Genomic DNA, 20224 nt, shown 5'->3' on the forward strand with positions numbered 1-20224 from the left:
GGCCAAAATCCCTGCTGCAGTGTGTGCAAACCTGGTCAAGAACTACAGGAAACGTATGATCTCTGTAATTGCAAACAAAGGTTTCTGTACCAAATATTAAGTTCTGCTTTTCTGATGTATCAAATACTTATGTCATGCAATAAAATGCAAATGAATTACTTAAAAATCATACAATGTGATTTTCTGGATTTTTGTTTTAGATTCCGTCTCTCACAGTTGAAGTGTACCTATGATAAAAATTACAGACCTCTACATGCTTTGTAAGTAGGGAAAACCTGCAAAATCGGCAGTGTATCAAATACTTGTTCTCCCCACTGTATATATATCAAGCCCCTGCCAGTGCAAAAAAAAAACTATATATTGTCTCATTTTGAAATATTGTTGACTGCTGATCTATCCCACTGCCACACCCCAAAGTACACACTAAGTAGTGGTTTAATATCTTGTTATAATGATCAGCGCTAACAATCTGCCATCTTTCAAAATATTTATAATAATGGAAGAGAATATTATGACATATCATTTTTAATGTTGGAATGATGGCCAGATCAATAGGTAATCTGGAAGACCAGACATTTACAATTGATTAAGCTTTCAGGGGCATTCACCTTTTGTAACTAGGGGGCAGTATTTTCATTTTTTGGATAAAAAACGTTCCCGTTTCAGACATTTCCAATTGATTAAGAGCCACTGATCCCTTATGCTGCATGCTGGGTAAAATAATCTAATTGGACACTCCCTTGATGCTTTGGTGACCTTTTCTTGTCTGTGTGTGAGTGCCTGCACATGTTTGCGCACGTGTTTTGGGTGTGTGTGTGTTGGCACGCATGTATGCTTTGTGAAACTTGTGTGTGAGAGAGCGAGACAGAACAGTGGTGTCTCGCTGTGTGAGACTATGATGTCATAGTCTCATCCCCTATGCATGGCTCTGGCTGTATCGTGCTAATCCAGACCGAGGCAGATAGAGATGACTAAGGAGAGAAGGGAGGAGAGGAAATAACAGGAGGAGAGAGGATAGAAGAGCACACGGATCATCAGAAAGGAGCAGTGAAACAACACACAAGGTAAGTGGGAGGGGTAATGTATACCTCTCATTCTCTCTTTGACCAAGCCAAATAAGACTGCTGCTGGATCGCTCCACTGTTTCAAAACATTGGCATGTGTGCCTCTGACTGCAGCCTCTTGACTACTGCATGTGTGTGACTGTCTACACCAGCTGTCTGAGAGTAATGACATCGGTTCCTGCACAGATTGTGTTTGGGCGCAACAATCCGGTGTTCTGTGCATCTCTGACTGCAGTGTTTATCATAATGTTACTTCATTTTCTGACACAGTAAGGATTAGAGTTTCAGCTGTTACAGACATTGAATGACTCAGGAGAAACCAAACCTCGTGAAATGAATGAGTGATGATCGTTAAATAGCTGCTGTAGAATTACTTTAAGCCTTTGGCTGTGATAGAGCTAAATGAAATCATGGAGGATCTGTAGTAATGACAGGGATGCTGTGCCAGTAGCTCTGATTGGACAAGGGTGGGGCTCTCCCGTCCTCGCCCCAGCGACTGACATCATTGGCTCTTTTGGATGTAATGGCTCTTTGTATGCAAACGAGTTGCCTTTGCATGATGCACACAGGCTGATCATGATGTGACGATAAGACAGAAGGTCACAGACATCATAATGCTCTTATCTGGTTCAATTGAAAGGTTTAATTATTAGTCACTACAATGATTACATGGAAATAGGACACACAAGGTATGATGTCCTGTAACTGAAGGTTTCGACTGGGTCATGTATGTTTCAGGGTACTGTTCATGATTCATGGATGTCTCATCCACCATTATAACTATATCTACATCAACATATTGGATGGTGAAAATAATGGGGGCTGCTGATTATTTAATGAATGAGAGAAATGTTGTTTTTGTAAAGTGGCAAAGTAGTAAAAGCAACACATTTCACCTCATACAGTACATTCGGAAAGTATTCAGACCCCTTGACTCTTTCCATATTTTGTTACGTTACAGCCTTATTCTAAAATTGATTAAATTGTTGTTACCCCATAATGACAAAGCAAAAATAGGTTTTTAGAAATGTTAGCAAATGTATAAAAAAAAAAAAAACATTTACATAAGTATTCAGACCCTTTACTCGGTACTTTGTTGAAGCATCTTTGGCAGCGATTACAACCTCAAGTCTACTTGGATATGATGCTACAAGCTTGGCACACCTGTGTTTGGGGGAGTTCCTTCCATTCTTCTCTGCAGATCCTCTCAAGTTCTGTCAGGTTGGATGGAGAGCGTCGCTGCACAGCTATTTTTAGGTCTCACCAGAGATGCTCGATCGGGTTCAAATCCGGGCTCTGGCTGGATCACTCGGGGACATTCATAGACTTATCCCAAAGCCACTCCTGTGTTGTCTTGGCTGTACGCTTAGGGTTGTTGTCCTGTTTGAAGGTGAACCTTCACCCCAGTCTGGAACAGGTTTTCATCAAGTATCTCTCTGTACTTTGCTCCATTCATCTTTCCCTCGATCCTGACTAGTCTCCCAGTCCCTGCTGCTGAAAAACATCCCCACAGCATGATTCTGTCACCACCGCAGGGATGGTGCCAGTTTTCCTCTAGACGCGACGCTTTGCATTCAGGCCAAAGAGTTCAATCTTGGTTTCATCAGACCAAAGAATCTTGTTTCTCATGGGCTGAGAGTCCTTTAGGTGCCTTTTGACAAACTCTAAGCAGGCTGTCATATGCCTTTTACTGAGGAGGGGCATCCGTCTGGCCACTCTCCCATAAAGGAATGATTGGTGGAGTGCTACACAGATGGTTGTCCTTCTGGAAGGTTCTCCCATATCCACAGAGGAACTCTAGAGTTCTGTCAGAGTGACCATCGGGTTTTTGGTCACCTCCCTGACCAAGGTCCTTCTCCCCCGATTGCTTAGTGCCCGACCTCACTAGTGCTCTTGTGGCTGAATGGAAGCAAGTCCTCACAGCAATGTTCCAATATCTAGTGGAAAGCCTTCCAGAAGAGTGGAAGCTCTTATAGCAGCAAAGATGTTCGACAAGAAGGTGTCCACATACTTTTGGTCATGTAGTGTACATGCTAAACAAAGATCAAGCCTGAAAATGTAGCAGTGTCCCAGTGTATGTTCACCTACTGTACAAGCAATTACAAATCAACCGTACAGCAGTTTGTGTTAGGAGAGACATGAGTAGTTAGTAATGTGAGTATCTGAGTCTCCTGTGTGTCAGCATGTAGACTAATAAATACGTACAGTAAGTGATTTCTGTCTGTTGCACTGCCTCTGTCCATTCAGCCAGCGGGGTTTTCTGTCCGTCACACAAACAGAAAGAAAAAAATTTCCGGGAAAAAGAAAGGCAGAGGGGTTTGTTTGATGATTAACAACTAATGGTGTGATTGTGGTAACGTACAGGAATTCAAATCCTATTGTTCTCCCCATCTGGAATACCACACCATCAAATGCCAAATATACACTTACTCGGTTCATCAGGAAGTGCATAGAGGATGTTCCCACTGTGAAGATTAGAACTTAGTCAAACCAAAAACTGGAAAGACACGGCAGCATTCACGCAAAACTGAAAGGGAGAACAACAGCATTTAACAATTGCAAGATGACTGGGAACATGGACGTGGACAAACAGACAAGCTATGAACTCCGTCAGGCAATCAAAAAGGCAATATAAAAGTACAGGGACAGAGTGGAGTTGCAATTCAACGGCTCAGACACCAGACGTATGTGGCAGGGACTCCAGACAATTAATGACGGATTATCAAGGGAGAGCCAGACACGTCGCGGACACATTGAGGAAAAGCACATCGGGCCGACGACGCGGACCCCCCGCCACTCATGAGGACTGTGTGCTCTCGTTCTTCTTGGCCGACGTGAGTAAGACAGTTAACCCTCGCAAGGCTGCCGGCCCAGAAGGCATCGCAGGCCGCGTCCTCAGAGCATGTGCAGACCAGCTGGCTGGAGTGTTTACAGACATATTCAATATCTCATCTGTTGTTCCCACTTGCTTCAAGATGTCCACCATTGTGTCTCTACCCAAGAAAGCAAAAGTAACTGAACTAAGTTAAGGATAAGCTAAGCTAGTTAAGGATCTTATCACCTCCACCTTACAACGAAAGATGAGAGAGCCTACAGGGAGGAGGTGAGAGCCCTGGCGGAGGGAATGCCAGAAAAATAACCTTTCCCTCAACGTCAACAAAATGAAGGTGCTGACCGTGGACTACAGGAGACCGCAGAGAGACTATGTCCCCTTCCACATCGATGGGGCCGCAGTGGAGAGGGGCAAAAGCTTCAAGTTCCTCGGCGTGCACATCACTGATGACCTGAAATTGTCCCTTCACACAGACCGTCTGGTGAAGAAGGTGCAGCAGTGCTTCTTCAATCTCAGGATGATGAAGAAATTCATCTCGGGCCCCTTAAGACCCTCACAAGCTTCTACACTCGCCAGAGGGTGGTGCGTTCAGCCCAACACATCATCGGGGCACATTGCCTACCCTCCAGGACATCTACAGAACCTGGTGTCACAGGAAGGACCATCAATATCAGGGGTGGGCATCTCCAGTCCTCGGGGGCCTGTGTCACACAATCTCCTTCCCTAGCAAACACAGCTGATTAATCAAATAGCATTAGAAACTGAAGATCATGATTTAGGTGATTATTGGAGTCAGGTGTGTTAGCTGGGGCATAACTCTGACGCCAAACAGGCCCTCGAGGAATTGCCCCTGACCTATATTGAACTAAAATATAAACTCAACTTAAGTGTTGGTCCCATGTTTCATGAGCTGAAATAAAAGATCCCAGAAATGTTCCGTATGCTAAAAAAGATTATTTCTCTCAAACGTTTGTTTACATCCCTGTTAGTGAGCATTTCTCCTTTGTCAAGATAATCCATCCACCTGACAGGTGTTGCATATCAGGAATCTGACTAAACAGCATGATCATTACACAGGTACACCTTGTGCTGGTGACAATAATAGGCCACTGTAAAATGTGCAGTTTTGTCACACAACACAATGCCACAGATGTCTTAAGTTTTGATGGAGCTGATGATGCAATTGGCATGCTGACTGCAAGAATGTCAACCAGAGCTGTTGCCAGATAATTGAATGTTCATTTTTTTCTACCACAATGTTGTTTTAGAGTATTTGCCAGTATATCCAACCGGCCTCACAATGCAGGCCAAGTGTAACCACGCCAGCCCAAAACCTCCACATCCAGCTTCTTCACCCGCGGGATCGTCTGAGACCAGCCACCCGGACAGCTAATGAAACTGTGGGTTTGCAAAACCAAAGAATATCTGCACTAACTGTCAGAATGCCATCTCAGGGAAGCTCATTTGCGTGCTTATCGTCTTCACCAGGGTCTTGACCTGACTGCAGTTCGGCGTCATAACCGACTTCAGTGGGCAAATGCTCACCTTCACTGACATGCTGGAGAAGTGTGCTCTTCACAGATAAATCCTGGTTTCAACTGTACCAGGCAGATGGTGTCAAGTGGGCGAGCGGTTTGCTGGTGTCAATGTTGTGGACAGAGTGCCCCATGGTGGTGTTGGGGCTATGGTACATAAACTACGAACAACAAACACAATTGCATTTTATCGATGGCAATTTGAATGCACAAAGATACCGTCATGAGATCCTGAGGCCCATTGTCGTGCCATTCATTCTCCGCCATCACCTCATGTTTCAGCATGATAATGCACAGCTCCATGTCGCAAGGATCTGTCCCAGGTGTTCCATGGCCTGCATACTCACCAGACATGTCACCAATTTGAGCCTGTTTGGGATGCTCTGGATCGACGTGTACGCCAGTGTGTTCCAGCTCCTACCAATATCCAGCAAAATTCCACCGGCCACAATCAACAACCTGATCAGCTCTATGCGAAGGAGATAGATGTGTCATGCTTTACATTTACATTTAAGTCATTTAGCAGACGCTCTTATCCAGAGCGACTTACAAATTGGTGCATTCACCTTATGACATCCAGTGGAACAGTAGTGCATCTAAATCTTTTAAGGGGGGGTGAGAGGGATTACTTTATCCTATCCTAGGTATTCCTTAAAGAGGTGGGGTTTCAGGTGTCTCCGGAAGGTGGTGATTGACTCCGCTGTCCTGGCGTCGTGAGGGAGTTTGTTCCACCATTGGGGGCCAGAGCAGCGAACAGTTTTGACTGGGCTGAGCGGGAACTGTACTTCCTCAGTGGTAGGGAGGCGAGCAGGCCAGAGGTGGATGAACGCAGTGCCCTTGTTTGGGTGTAGGGCCTGATCAGAGCCTGGAGGTACTGAGGTGCCGTTCCCCTCACAGCTCCGTAGGCAAGCACCATGGTCTTGTAGCGGATGCGAGCTTCAACTGGAAGCCAGTGGAGAGAGCGGAGGAGCGGGGTGACGTGAGAGAACTTGGGAAGGTTGAACACCAGACGGGCTGCGGCGTTCTGGATGAGTTGTAGGGGTTTAATGGCACAGGCAGGGAGCCCAGCCAACAGCGAGTTGCAGTAATCCAGACGGGAGATGACAAGTGCCTGGATTAGGACCTGCGCCGCTTCCTGTGTGAGGCAGGGTCGTACTCTGCGGATGTTGTAGAGCATGAACCTACAGGAACGGGCCACCGCCTTGATGTTAGTTGAGAACGACAGGGTGTTGTCCAGGATCACGCCAAGGTTCTTAGCGCTCTGGGAGGAGGACACAATGGAGTTGTCAACCGTGATGGCGAGATCATGGAACGGGCAGTCCTTCCCCGGGAGGAAGAGCAGCTCCGTCTTGCCGAGGTTCAGCTTGAGGTGGTGATCCGTCATCCACACTGATATGTCTGCCAGACATGCAGAGATGCGATTCGCCACCTGGTCATCAGAAGGGGGAAAGGAGAAGATTAATTGTGTGTCGTCTGCATAGCAATGATAGGAGAGACCATGTGAGGTTATGACAGAGCCAAGTGACTTGGTGTATAGCGAGAATAGGAGAGGGCCTAGAACAGAGCCCTGGGGGACACCAGTGGTGAGAGCACGTGGTGTGGAGACGGATTCTCGCCACGCCACCTGGTAGGAGCGACCTGTCAGGTAGGATGCAATCCAAGCGTGGGCCGCGCCGGAGATGCCCAACTCGGAGAGGGTGGAGAGGAGGATCTGATGGTTCACAGTATCGAAGGCAGCCGATAGGTCTAGAAGGATGAGAGCAGAGGAGAGAGAGTTAGCTTTAGCAGTGCGGAGCGCCTCCGTGATACAGAGAAGAGCAGTCTCAGTTGAATGACTAGTCGAAGGTGGCAAAGAGCTTCCTAGGGTTAGAGGCAGATGCTTGGAATTTAGAGTGGTAGAAAGTGGCTTTAGCAGCAGAGAGAGAAGAGGAAAATGTAGAGAGGAGGGAGTGAAAGGATGCCAGGTCCGCAGGGAGGCGAGTTTTCCTCCATTTCCGCTCGGCTGCCCGGAGCCCTGTTCTGTGAGCTCGCAATGAGTCGTCGAGCCACGGAGCGGGAGGGGAGGACCGAGCCGGCCTGGAGGATAGGGGACATAGAGAGTCAAAGGATGCAGAAAGGGGGGAGAGGAGGGTTGAGGAGGCAGAATCAGGAGATAGGTTGGAGAAGGTTTGAGCAGAGGGAAGAGATGATAGGATGGAAGAGGAGAGAGTAGGGGGAGAGAGAGCGAAGGTTGGGACGGCGCGATACCATCCGAGTAGGGGCAGTGTGGGAAGTGTTGGATGAGAGCGAGAGGGAAAAGGATACAAGGTAGTGGTCGTAGACTTGGAGGGGAGTTGCAATGAGGTTAGTGGAAGAACAGCATCTAGTAAAGATGAGGTCGAGCGTATTTCCTGCCTTGTGAGTAGGGGGGGAAGGTGAGAGGGTGAGGTCAAAAGAGGAGAGGAGGAAAGAAGGAGGCAGAGAGGAATGAGTCAAAGGTAGACGTGGGGAGGTTAAAGTCGCCCAGAACTGTGAGAGGTGAGCCGTCCTCAGGAAAGGAGCTTATCAAGGCATCAAGCTCATTGATGAACTCTCCGAGGGAACCTGGAGGGCGATAAATGATAAGGATGTTAAGCTTGAAAGGGCTGGTAACTGTGACAGCATGGAATTCAAAGGAGGCGATAGACAGATGGGTAAGGGGAGAAAGAGAGAATGACCACTTGGGAGAGATGAGGATCCCGGTGCCACCACCCCGCTGACCAGAAGCTCTCGGGGTGTGCGAGAACACGTGGGCAGACGAAGAGAGAGCAGTAGGAGTAGCAGTGTTGTCTGTGGTGATCCATGTTTCCGTCAGTGTCAAGAAGTCGAGGGACTGGAGGGAGGCATAGACTGAGATGAACTCTGCCTTGTTGGCCGCAGATCGGCAGTTCCAGAGGCTACCGGAGACCTGGAACTCCACGTGGGTCGTGCGCGCTGGGACCACCAGATTAGGGTGGCCGCGGCCACGCGGTGTGGAGCGTTTGTATGGTCTGTGCAGAGAGGAGAGAACAGGGATAGACAGACACATAGTTGACAGGCTACACAAGAGGCTACGCTAATGCAAAGGAGATTGGAATGACAAGTGGACTACACGTCTCGAGTGTTCAGAAAGTTAAGCTTACGTAGCAAGAATCTTATTGACTAAAATGATTAAAATGATACAGTACTGCTGAAGTAGGCTAGCTGGCAGTGGCTGCGTTGTTGGCTGCGTTGTTGACTATGTAGGCTAGCTGGCAGTGCTTCATGAGTCAAATGGTGGTCAGACCAGATACTGACCGGTTTTCTGATCCACTCCCCTACCTTTTTTTTATGGTATCTGTGACCAACAGATGCATATCTGTATTCCCAGTCATGTGAAATCCATAGAATTAGCATCTAATTAATTTATTGCAATTGACTGATTTCCTTTAACTCAGTAAAATCTTTGAAATTGTTGCATGTTGCGTTTTATATTTTTGTTCAGTGTAGGAGGCGACAGTACAGGTGTATCAAAGCTGGGACCGAGAGACTCCAGGCTATTAGACTGCTAAACAGTCACTGCTAGCCGGCCTCCTCCCAATACCCTGCCCTGAACCTTAGTCACTCTTACTAGCCAGTTACCACTCGATACTCTATCCTGCACCTTAGAGACTGCTTTGCCCTATCCACTGTACATAGTCATTTAACACGGGTCACTTTAATCATGTTTACACACTGTTTTACCCACTTCATATGTATATACTAGTATTCTAGTGATGGCTCATCCTATATAACTACTGCTGTACAAACATGTTCTATTCATATACTGAGTCCATACTGTCTGCACACCATAATACACTGAATATACCAAATGTTAGGATCAAATCAAATGTTATTGGTCACATGCGCCGAATACAACACCGTACGGTGAAATGCTTTACTTACGAGCCTCTAACCGACAGTTTCAGAAAATACAGATGAGAGAGAAAAGTAAGAAATAATTAAAAAGAGGAACATAATAATATATACAAGGGGGTACAGAGTCAATGGGCACCAGTTAGTTGAGGTAGTATGTACATGTAGGTAGAGTTCATTAAAGTGACTATGCATAGATGACAACAGAGAGGGGCTGTGGTGTGGAGAGGGGAGGGGAGGGGAGGGGGGGGGGGTATTTGTGAATAGTCTGGGTATCCATTTGACTAGATGTTTAGGAGTCTTATGGCTTGGGGTAGAAGCTGTTTTAGAAGCCTCTTGGACCTAGACTTGGCGCTCTGGTACCGCTTGCCATGTGGTAGCTGAGAGAACAGTCTATGACTTGTGTGGCTGGAGTCTTTGACCATTTTCAGGGCCTTCCTCTGACACCGCCTGGTATAGAGGTCCTGGATGGCAGGATGCTTGGCCCCAGTGATGTACTGGGCTGTTCGCACTGCCCTCTGTAGTGCCTTGCGGCCTGAGGCCGAGCAGTTGCCGTACCAGGCAGTGATGCAATCAGTCAGGATGCTCTCGATGGTGTAGCTGTAGAACCTTTTGAGGATCAGAGGACCCATGCCAAATCTTTTCAGTCTCCTGAGGGGGAATAGGTTTTGTCATGCCCGCCTCACGACTGTCATTGTGTGCTTGGACCATGTTAGTTTTTTGGTGATGTGAACACCAAGGAACTTGAAGCTCTCAACCTGCTCCACTACAGCCCCGTCGATGAGAATGGGGGAGTGCTCGGGCCTCTTTTTCCTGTAGTCTACAATGATCTCCTTTGTCTCCTTTGATCAAATTGAGGCAGAGGTTGTCCTGGCACCACACGGCCAGGTCCCTGACCTCCTCCCTGTAGGCTGTTTTGTTGTTGTCGGTGTTGTCATCGGCATATTTAATGATGGTGTTACGCACGCCTCTTGGAGGAGGGAACGCAACACCCTGCTACACTCAACTCCCCGCGGAGTGAAAGAGGTATATGACTGTAGGTGCGGGTAAGGATGTCAGAGGCAGAGAATATTACTGTTTACAGGGAATTTATTCTTCCTTCACATGGTAATTTGAGGAAAAGGGGCTGGACGGAACCAAAGAAAATAACATTTCAAGAGCCCCATCTTCTACCTTACCTACATACCCACTACTTACTTATACTTAATGCCACCTGGTGCCCTGACCTTTATACAGGGTGTGGTCCGCCCAGGTCTTACCTAGTCTGCATAGACAGAGTACATACTACAGGTTTATGTATGCCCGCAGGCCTCTTGCCTTAGCACTCCCAAGGTGCCTTCTCCTTCCCCCTTGGGAACAAAAACAGAATAATTACAGTGAGCAATTTCCATAATCAAAAACACAGTCCTTTTGACAAAAACATCCCTGCAGGACCGGCTACAAAATATTTTACAACAAATTATACAGACCCCACAACGAAACACAGGACACACAAAGAAGCTCTCTCCCATAAACAAAGGAACACTGGCTTTTCAAGTTGTATTAAGGAGTCGGTAATTGCAGAAAGCTGTATCCCTTGACGAAAGGGCGGGGTCAGAGCTCCAATTTGCAATGGGAGGCCGTCCAATCAGTTGCTTGGGGGAATCCAGGAAGACATTTCCTGAAATACACACATCCATATACACAACACAGAAACTGGGAACGTAACAGATGGTGTTGCAGTTGTGCCTGGCCGTGCAGTTATGAGTGAACAGGGAGTACGGGGGGGGGGGGGGGGGGGGCTGAGCACGCACCCCTGAGGGGCCCCTGTGTTGAGGATCAGCATGGCGGATATGTTGTTACCTACCCTTACCACCTGAGGGTGGCCCATCAGGAAGTTCAGGATCCAGTTGCAGAGGGAGGTGTTTAGTCCCAGGGTCCTTAGCTTATTGATAAGCTTTGAGGGCACTATGGTGTTGAAACGCTGATCTGTAGTCAATGAATAGCATTCTCACATAGGTGTTCCCTTTGTACAGGTGAGAAATGGCAGTGTTTCTGGGATGTAGTGTTGATGTGAGCCATGACCAGCCTTTCAAAGCACTTCATGGCTACAGACATGAGTGCTACGGGTCAGTAGTCATTTAGGCAGGTTACCTTAGTATTCTTGGGCACAGGCACTATGGTGGTCTGCTTAAAACATGTTGGTATTACAGACTCGGACAGGGAGAGGTTGAAAATGTCAGCGTGAAGACACTTGCTAGTTGGTCAGCGCATAATCCGTCTGGCAGCCTCCTGAATGTTGACCTGTTTAACGGGATCTGTGTCCCTATACCGGGAAGGTTGTTGCTAATGTGACTAGAATGACATTGTAAGTAACATCCAACTTTCCAGGACATGTCTTAAATGTGCAGAAAGATTATCAAGAATTGCACTGCACTGTCTAATTTACAGTAGCATTTCACTGTCTAATTTACAGTAGCATTTCACTGTCTAATTTACAGTAGCATTTCACTGTCTAATTTACAGTAGCTATTAAGGTGCACAACAACAAAACACTTTTATCACGGCTCAGTACACGTCCTGGTAATCCGTCGGGTCCTGCGGCCTTGTGAATGTTGACCTGTTTAAAGGTCTTACGCACATCGGCTGTGGCTAGAGTGATCACACAGTCTTCCAGTACAGCTGATGCTTTCATGCATGTTTCAGCGTTATTTGCATCGAAGCGAGCATAGAAGTAATTTAGCTCGTCCGGTAGGCTCGTGTCACTGGGCAGCTCTCAGCTGTGCTTCCCTTTGTAGTCTGTAATGGTTTGCAAGCCCTGCCACATCCGACGAGAGTCAGAGCCAGTGTAGTATGACACGATCTTAGTCCTGTATTGATGCTGTTCCTGTTTGATTGTTCGTCGGAGGGCATTGCGGGATTTCCGGGTTAGAGTCCCGCTCCTTGAAAGCGGCAGCTCTAGCCTTTAGCTCAGTGCAGATGCTGCCTGTAATCTATGGTTTCTGGTTGGGGAAAGTACGGTCACTGTGGGGACGACGTCATCGATGCACTTATTGATGAAGCCAATGACAGATGTGGTGTACTCCTCAATGATATTGGGGGAATACCAGTACATATTCCAGTCTGTGATGGCAAAACAGTCCTGTAGCTTAGCATCTGCTTCATCTGACCGCTCTTTTATTGATCTAGTCACTGGTGCTTCCTGCTTTCATTTTTGCTTGTTAGCAGGAATCAGGAGGATAGAATTATGGTCAGATTTGCCAAATGGAGGGCGAGGGAGAGATTTGTACGCATCTCTTGTGTGTGGAGTATAGGTGGTCCAGAGTTCTTTTCCCTCTGGTTGCACATTTAACATGTTGATAGAAATGAGGTAAAACGGATGTAAGTTTCCCTGCATTAAAGTCCCCGGCTACTAGGTGTGCCGCCTCTGGGTGAGTGTTTTCTTGTTTGCTTATGGCGGAATACATCTCATTCAATGCTGTCTTAGTGCCAGCCTCTGACTGTGGTGGTATGTAAACAGATACAAAAATATAGATGAAAACTCTCTCGGTCGGTAATGTGGCCTGCAGCTTATTATGATAAACTCTCCTCAGGTGAGCAATGTCTCGAGACTGCCTTAGATATCGTGCACCAGCTGTTGTTTACAAAAAGACATAGACCACCGTCTTACCAGATGCCGCTCTTCTATCCTGCCGGTGCATAGCATAACCAGTCAGCTGTATGTTGATGTTGTCGTCGTTCAGCCACGATCCGTGAAGCGTAAAATGTTGCAGTTATTAATGTCCCGTTGGTAGTTTAATCTTCCCAATAACTCGTCCAAAGATTGTAAGTTTGCGAGCAGAATTGAGGGGAGTCGTGATTTATTAGATCGCCTCCTACTCCTCAGAAGGCAGCCCGCCCTCCGGCCTCTCTTTCGCAGCCTCCTCTTCAAGCAGATCACTGGGGTCGGGGCCTGTTCCCGAGGGAGCCGTATATCCTCCACCTCGGGCTCGTCAGTGTCGTGAAAGAAGAAAAAGGATTCTGCTAGTCCGTGGTGAGTAATCACAGTCCTGATGTCTAGAAGTTATTTTTGATCATAAGAGACGGTAGCAGTAACATTATGTACAAAAATAGTCAAAAACAGAAGTTCTACAATATATAGTCCCGACACAAATCTAGGGTTGCTAACCAAGCCGGCTGGCCGTTCATTCTATCAGTTCTGTTGCCAGAGACGCGACCCAGTCGTTCTGTCTTTTTGTTCTGTATCTATGGGCTGTATCCGTTCGTTCGTTCTAAAATACTTGCTGGCAACGTTCTTATGCCTTGCTTGCTAGCTAGTGTGAGAGCAAAATTACAAGATTATGTTATAATACTGTTTATGCGTCAAATAAGGTTTGAGCACTCTCTCTCGTCTGTGTCCATGGGCCTGAGTTGGGCCTCTGGGGCTTGAGCTGGCAGTTGACTTGGTGATAAAACCTAAAGACTGCCTTCCATAGACAAGATGTGGTGGGTATAATTGAGATAGAGTGAGCCTGGAGGAGTAGAACATGATCCCTTATTGTCTCAAAATCATGGCATCTGGGAAACTAAGCCCGGGTGGGGATAAAACAACACTGGGTGCAGATGACCACAGGATGATCCCAGGATGGCTTGTGGTGCCCCCCGATCAGCATGGGAGGGGTGGAACCAGCCATGACTAAGCGTTTTTAGTGTTCACTATATAAGAACTCTGCATTGTCCGTAAAGGTTACATACTCAAGAGTGCTGGGTCAACAGCTTCATGGGGTGTCAGGTAGCCTAGTGGTTAGAGCGTTGGACTAGTAATCGGAAGGTTGCAAGATCGAATCCCTGAGCTTACAAGGTAAAAATCTGTCGTTCTGCCCCTGAACAAGGCAGTGAAACCACTGTTCCTAGGCTGTCATTGAAAATAAGAATTTGTTCTTAACTGACTTGCCTTGTTAAAAAGTGCAGCCAGAATAACAGCAAAGTAGCTGCATTTGTTTAAGCAGTTTTCTAGTGACATTTATTTGGGTACATCCATAGCAATGAGCTACTGAGGTGTGATTTCGCCTGACCTAGAAAATGTGCTCTGTTGTTCAGAGGAGCTAGCCAACAGCACAGCTAACACAATCACTTCAAACGGAAGCTGGAAAGACTGGCTAGCTGCATTTTGTTTCATTTCACCTTTTTATTTTTATACATCCATAAAAATGATGCCACCTGATTCATGATCTCGACTGGCTGACAAATTCATTACTATGGGACAGCAGAAGATCGAATTTGAATACTGAAACAATGTTGCAAATGTTGGCGAGGTGAGGTTTATATAAATCTCTGCTGTTGAAAACTAAATGTTAGTCTAAATGTCTAGATGATTTTTAGATGATTAAGCTTATAAATTACCTAGCTGGGCTGATGAGACTGAGACTGCGCAGTCAGATGGAACAAACTAAATAGGAATTTTAACGTTATAGATTTAGCCGGCTGAAATGAGGTTTTAACCAATCAGCATTCAGGATTAGACCCACCTGTCGTATAAACAGTATAAATACATTTCACACTCTGACATTGCTCGTTCTGATATTTCTTCATTTTCTTTGAACTTTTAAGATCATGTGCATATTATTTTATTTTGTTTTCTAGGTATTATTACCACACGGTTGGAGTTAGAAACAAAAGCATTTTGCTACACTTACGATAACATCTGCAAATCCGTGTGCATGACCAATAAACTTTTGATTTGCCACATTGAGCAGACTGAATTATTATTATATATATTTTTACATTACTAAAACTTGGGTGATTTTACCAGGCAGTAACCATTGGTTTACTGGCCTACTCCCAGTGTGTGTAGGGCAGGCCAACAGTATGCCAGTAGATGGCTTCAGTATTATTAGTGTGTGTGATATTAGTATTACTGGCATGGATCAGTTTGACCTCGGGTGGGTATGTTTGTCTGTCCAGAAACTTTGTATGAGTGACAGATGACAGAGAGAATATAAAATTGATAGTCAGAATGTTGTTTTGGATCTCCTAATCTGTGTGTGTCAGTGACGTGCAGTCAGATCGGTGGCTGGGTAGGCACTGGCTATTATCAAAGCCAGATTTACTCACGAATAAACCTTGATGAAGCCCAAGTTCACCATGCAACAGATAGCTCCAGCAACCACAGTGACAAAGGCTATTCACCGAAATTGACAATCAATTTTCACCAAATGTTAATACCAATGTAGCCAAGATACACAAGCGATGGCCTACGATTGCTGGATATTTCATATCATCCGACAAAATGACACACTGCTCAGCTCAGCCATAGAATGATGCAAACCATTCAGATGAAATCAGTCACAACCAATAGGTAGCACTTAAATACCAATATATGGACACATTTCATCTGAAGAGTTTGCAAATTCCATGTCCTTTCACAATGGATTTACAATTCTTCCAATGCACTTCACCCAGCCTGCGCAAACACACACACGCACACACATAATCATATTTTTAAGTGAAATATTATTACACAAATGTTCATATCAACAATCAAAATGACTGAAAAATGCAGTTCACAACATCAAAAAAAGTGTCATCAAAATGAAAATCGAGCTTGATAAATCAAATGAATGTTGTCTATTCTCATGTCCATTCAACAGTAGCCTAGTCCTCAAATTGCAAAGTAAAATGCATTTAGACCTTCCTTTACTTGTGTAAGAAGTCAATTTGTCTGTCCTTCAGGGTAAACCTATTGGTGACAGACAGCATTGTAGGGCCAAGGATGACAAAATGATCAAACCTGGCTTTCATTTGAACACTGATATGGTAAAACATTCCTCTCATCTCTGATCAGATGTCTGCTCCAGGTTCCTGTGTCTGTCGGGCAGTCTGGTGCATTCAAACAGATGCTTTTCTGCCTCTTTCTCTGATTTATGGTCAGGAAGCGCTAGTAAGTCACTGTAGTAAGGAATAGCTGCTCGCGTCAATGGTTTGAATGAATGGAAAGGAAGACGTGAATACCCTAGTGCCTTTCCTGAGGTTTTGATGCAGTTTTAGCACATTTTGAACATAACAATCAACAGAATCATTGAGAAAAAAAAACAATTTTCATAACATCTTTTTTCTTAGATTATCACAGGGCAATCCCGACTGCACATCACTGGAATGTGTTCGACCCCGGCAGACAACTGTGTCAGATAGCCTTGTTGTGTCTGTGTGACTGGACAGGAAGGACTGGGAGGCCAGACTTATTAACCCCTCGTTTTCCTTTTCTTCTCTCTTTCTTTTCAGGCTCGTCTCTGTTCGACAACCCGAGCTAAAACATTCACTGACCTGAGGACCTCACACCGAGGACAACCCTTGCATGACCAAAGACTGACCAAGACCACGTTTTCGGATTGAAAACACTAGTTGGAGCCAGAGTAAACCGTACTGCAGATGAACCATATCCTGGATTAAGGGGAGAGGGGGACAAATATCGAACACTTGTTCCATCACTCTCCCTCCCTACTGGCACTAGAGAAAGACTTTACAGAACAGACTAATATCTGATGTAAATATTGACATTGTGTTGGACGCCTGTCCTCATCTGAATTGCACTAAGAGAAAGAGAAGGGAAGGTTATGGGAGCTCGTCCATAACCCTTTGAACTGGCGGTGACCTCAGAGATGCCCTAGGGGCTGGGTTCGATGTGAGGCAGCTGTCTGCTGCGGTCGACGTACAACCCACGTCTGACTTCTCTTTTTTTTATTACTCCCTCTGTTTTCTTCTCTTGTTGTAGCTACACACCTCTTTCTCTCTCTAGGCCTGGGGCAAGGGTTCAAATAGTTCTCCTGTAAATGCATTCCGATGGAAGACACACACACTCGCTCACTCACTGGAGGTCTGAGTCAGACTGCGCCACTGAGAGAGAGTTGTGTGTGTCAGTGAGTCTGTCATGTCTGTTTCACTTACTTACCTGTCACATCTGTCCACCCGTCTGTCTGTCCGTGTGAATAAGTGTGAGTGATATCGTAACGGTTCGCGGTGTCTGTCTGTGGGAATCAGTGACTTCATGTGACAAAGCGTGTGTGTGTGCGTGTCTATCAGCATTCAACGATACGAGCCAATTCCACTCTGTGTGTATCGCTCTCCATAAACCCACAATGGGCTGTGCCATGTGCTCACAGTTGATTGATGTGTGGAGTCTGTCGGTGAGGAGAACCAGCCGAAGGGCCATGGAACTGACTGCCCTTCCCGAGGCTCTCCAGGGGGGCTACCACAGAGTCACTGGCCTCCACTACATGTCCTCCTTCTCCGATGCAGAGGACTGCTGCGATGACAACAACAGTCACAACAGCACCACCGGCAGCTCCTTCACTATGGACTGGCAAGAGACAGATGACTGACACTGGGGTGACAAGTAGCCTAAGCAGTGTTTCCCAACTCCAGTCCTCGGGGACTTGTCAACTAATCATCAAATAAAATAATATTTTATTAGTCACATGCACAAGATATAACAGGTGTAGCCCTTACAGTAAAACGCTTACTTACGACCCCCTAACCAACAGTGCAGTTTCAAAAAAGACGGATAAGAATAAGAGATGAAAGCAACAAGTAATTAAAGAGCAGCAGTAAAAAATTAAATAACAATATATACAAGGGCGTGCCGCTACAGAGTCAATGTACCAGTTAGTTGAGATAGTATGTACAGTTGAAGTCGGAAGTTTACATACACTTAGGTTGGAGTCATTAATACTAGTTTTTCTACCACTCCACAAATTTCTTGTTAACAAACTATAGTTTCGGCAAGTCTGTTAGGACAGCTACTTTGTGCATGACACAAGTCATTTTTCCAACAATTGTTTACAGACAGATTATTTCACTTATAATTCACTGTATCGCAATTCCAGTGGGTCAGAAGTTCACGTACACTAAGTTGACTGTGCCTTTAAACAGCTTGGAAAATTCCAGAAAATGATGTCATGGCTTTAGAAGCTTCTGATAGGCCAATAGAGAGTGGTGTTGGTGTGGAGAGGGGGGGGGGGGGGGCAATGCGAATAGTCTGGGTAGCCGTTTGACAAGATGTTCAGGAGTCTTATGGCTTGTAGGTAGAAGCTGGAAAGAAGCCGTTGAATGAGGTGTTCTTGTCCGGGGCTACAACGAACATGTGTACTGTTGGGGGTACTGGAGGTTAAAAGGTTAGAGAGGCGGTCCAGAACCGGAGGGTCGGCAGTTCAAATACTGAGTTTGACGGGAAATCTGTTCTGGACTAGAGTCAACTGGCAACCTGAGGTCTAATTTGTACCAATATCCTATAGATGCCATATCCTGCCCTTGTTAAATGCACTGAGTACAACCCAGGGGATTCCATGTTAAAAGTATTCCACTTATTTTCAACGTCGTCCCCGATGGAATTCAGACATAACAACATTAATCCCTATGCATCTCATAGCATAGAATATGTAAATAAATCCAAGAAAATATACAAGAAAATCTAATAAAATAGTCAATTTATCCTGATCACCACCATTTTGTCTTCCTGGACGCTATACACGTCCTACATCAAAACATCTACATCTTTAGTGTGGGCTTGTGAAAGTGCCACTTATTTATACATTTCATTATTCTTTACAAGGCTACTCCTCTTACACATTTTTAAGATAGAAATGCCAAACTTTAAAACATGCAAACTGATCGAGAAATATCGTGCTTACATACACTTTTAGAAACCATTTATACTTTTTAAACGATTGAACTTTTATTGAACTTCATACACTTTAATGGGATTTCTTCAACATTCTAAACCTCCCATTATTTAAAAAAATCCCATTCTGAAGCTGTGACTTCCAACATTCTATTCACTGTCAATACTAACTTTTGACTACTTTTCCAACAACTTAGACAAACACATAGAGGGTATGAAATCTTGATATACTTCTATGCTTCTCAAATCTGAAATCAGAACAGAATTATCTTCTATCAATCAAAAAACAGCTGTTTTAGTAACTGCACCAACTTTTAAAAAAACAGACATTTTGACCACTTTCCCAACAAGTTAGACAAAAACTTGGAGTGAATGAAATCTTAGTCTACTTCTCTGCTTTTCAAATATAATATCAGAACACTTCTCCCACTACCACAAAAATACTTTTAAAGAGCTGAAGCAGGGCATACAATTTTCCTTCATGTAAAATGACCATCTACTTATCAATAAAGCTGTATTCCAGCTAGGATGGTCTCGGGGCCAGACATCTGCTTTCACATTACTGATGTAGCAGAGGCATAAATTCCTGTCTGGCCACGTTTCCACTCTACAAAGAAAAATCGTGCAGGTTCAATATCAGAAATGTTGACGGACAATTTGTTCATTTTACAAGGTGGAACTTTTTGTGTCTGTAAAATGAATTATGTGACAAGTTGCGGTGAAAACGATTTCTTGCGCAATTGTTGATAGAATAATCATAATGTCGAGGTACATTTTTGGAGTCATGCTATGTAAAAAAAATTAAAATAAATGAAACATAGCTAAAACTAAACTAAATATATAGTCACCAAATAATTTATTAAAACACGGTCTATAGTAGCCTCAATAGCACTCTGTAGGGTAGCACCATGGTGTAGCCGGAGGACAGCTATTTTCTGTCCTCCTCTGGATACATTGACTTCAATACAAAACCTAGGAGGGTCATGGTTCTTACTCCCTTCAATAGACTTACACAGTAATTATGAAACGTTGGAGGACGTCCTCCGGAAGTTATCAGAGCTCTTGCAGCATGAACTGACATGTTGTCTACCCAATCAAAGGATCAGAGAATGAATATAGTACTGAAACCATAAGCTACAGCTAGCTAGCACTGCAGTGCATAAAATGTGGTGAGTAGTTGACTCAAAGAAAGTGAAAGACGATGGTTTAACAGTTTTGAACAAATTTGTTTCGAGAGAGAGCTATATTTCGTTATTTTTTCTTTTAA

At 45.1% G+C, this 20224-nt stretch overlaps 1 protein-coding gene across 1 annotated transcript in view; it reads left to right on the forward strand.

Moving 5' to 3' along the window:
* LOC115147111 (ubiquitin carboxyl-terminal hydrolase 20-like) overlaps positions 1-18267 on the forward strand; it is a 71645-nt gene extending 53378 nt beyond the window's left edge. The window contains exon 25 of the mRNA XM_065004629.1: positions 16563-18267. The gene's annotated coding sequence lies outside the window, so the exon portion shown is untranslated. The remainder of the gene's footprint in view (positions 1-16562) is intronic.
* The last annotated feature ends 1957 nt before the right edge of the window (positions 18268-20224 follow it).

Source organism: Oncorhynchus nerka, linkage group LG19, assembly GCF_034236695.1.
Source record: "Oncorhynchus nerka isolate Pitt River linkage group LG19, Oner_Uvic_2.0, whole genome shotgun sequence".
Classification (NCBI taxonomy): Eukaryota; Metazoa; Chordata; class Actinopteri; order Salmoniformes; family Salmonidae; genus Oncorhynchus; species Oncorhynchus nerka.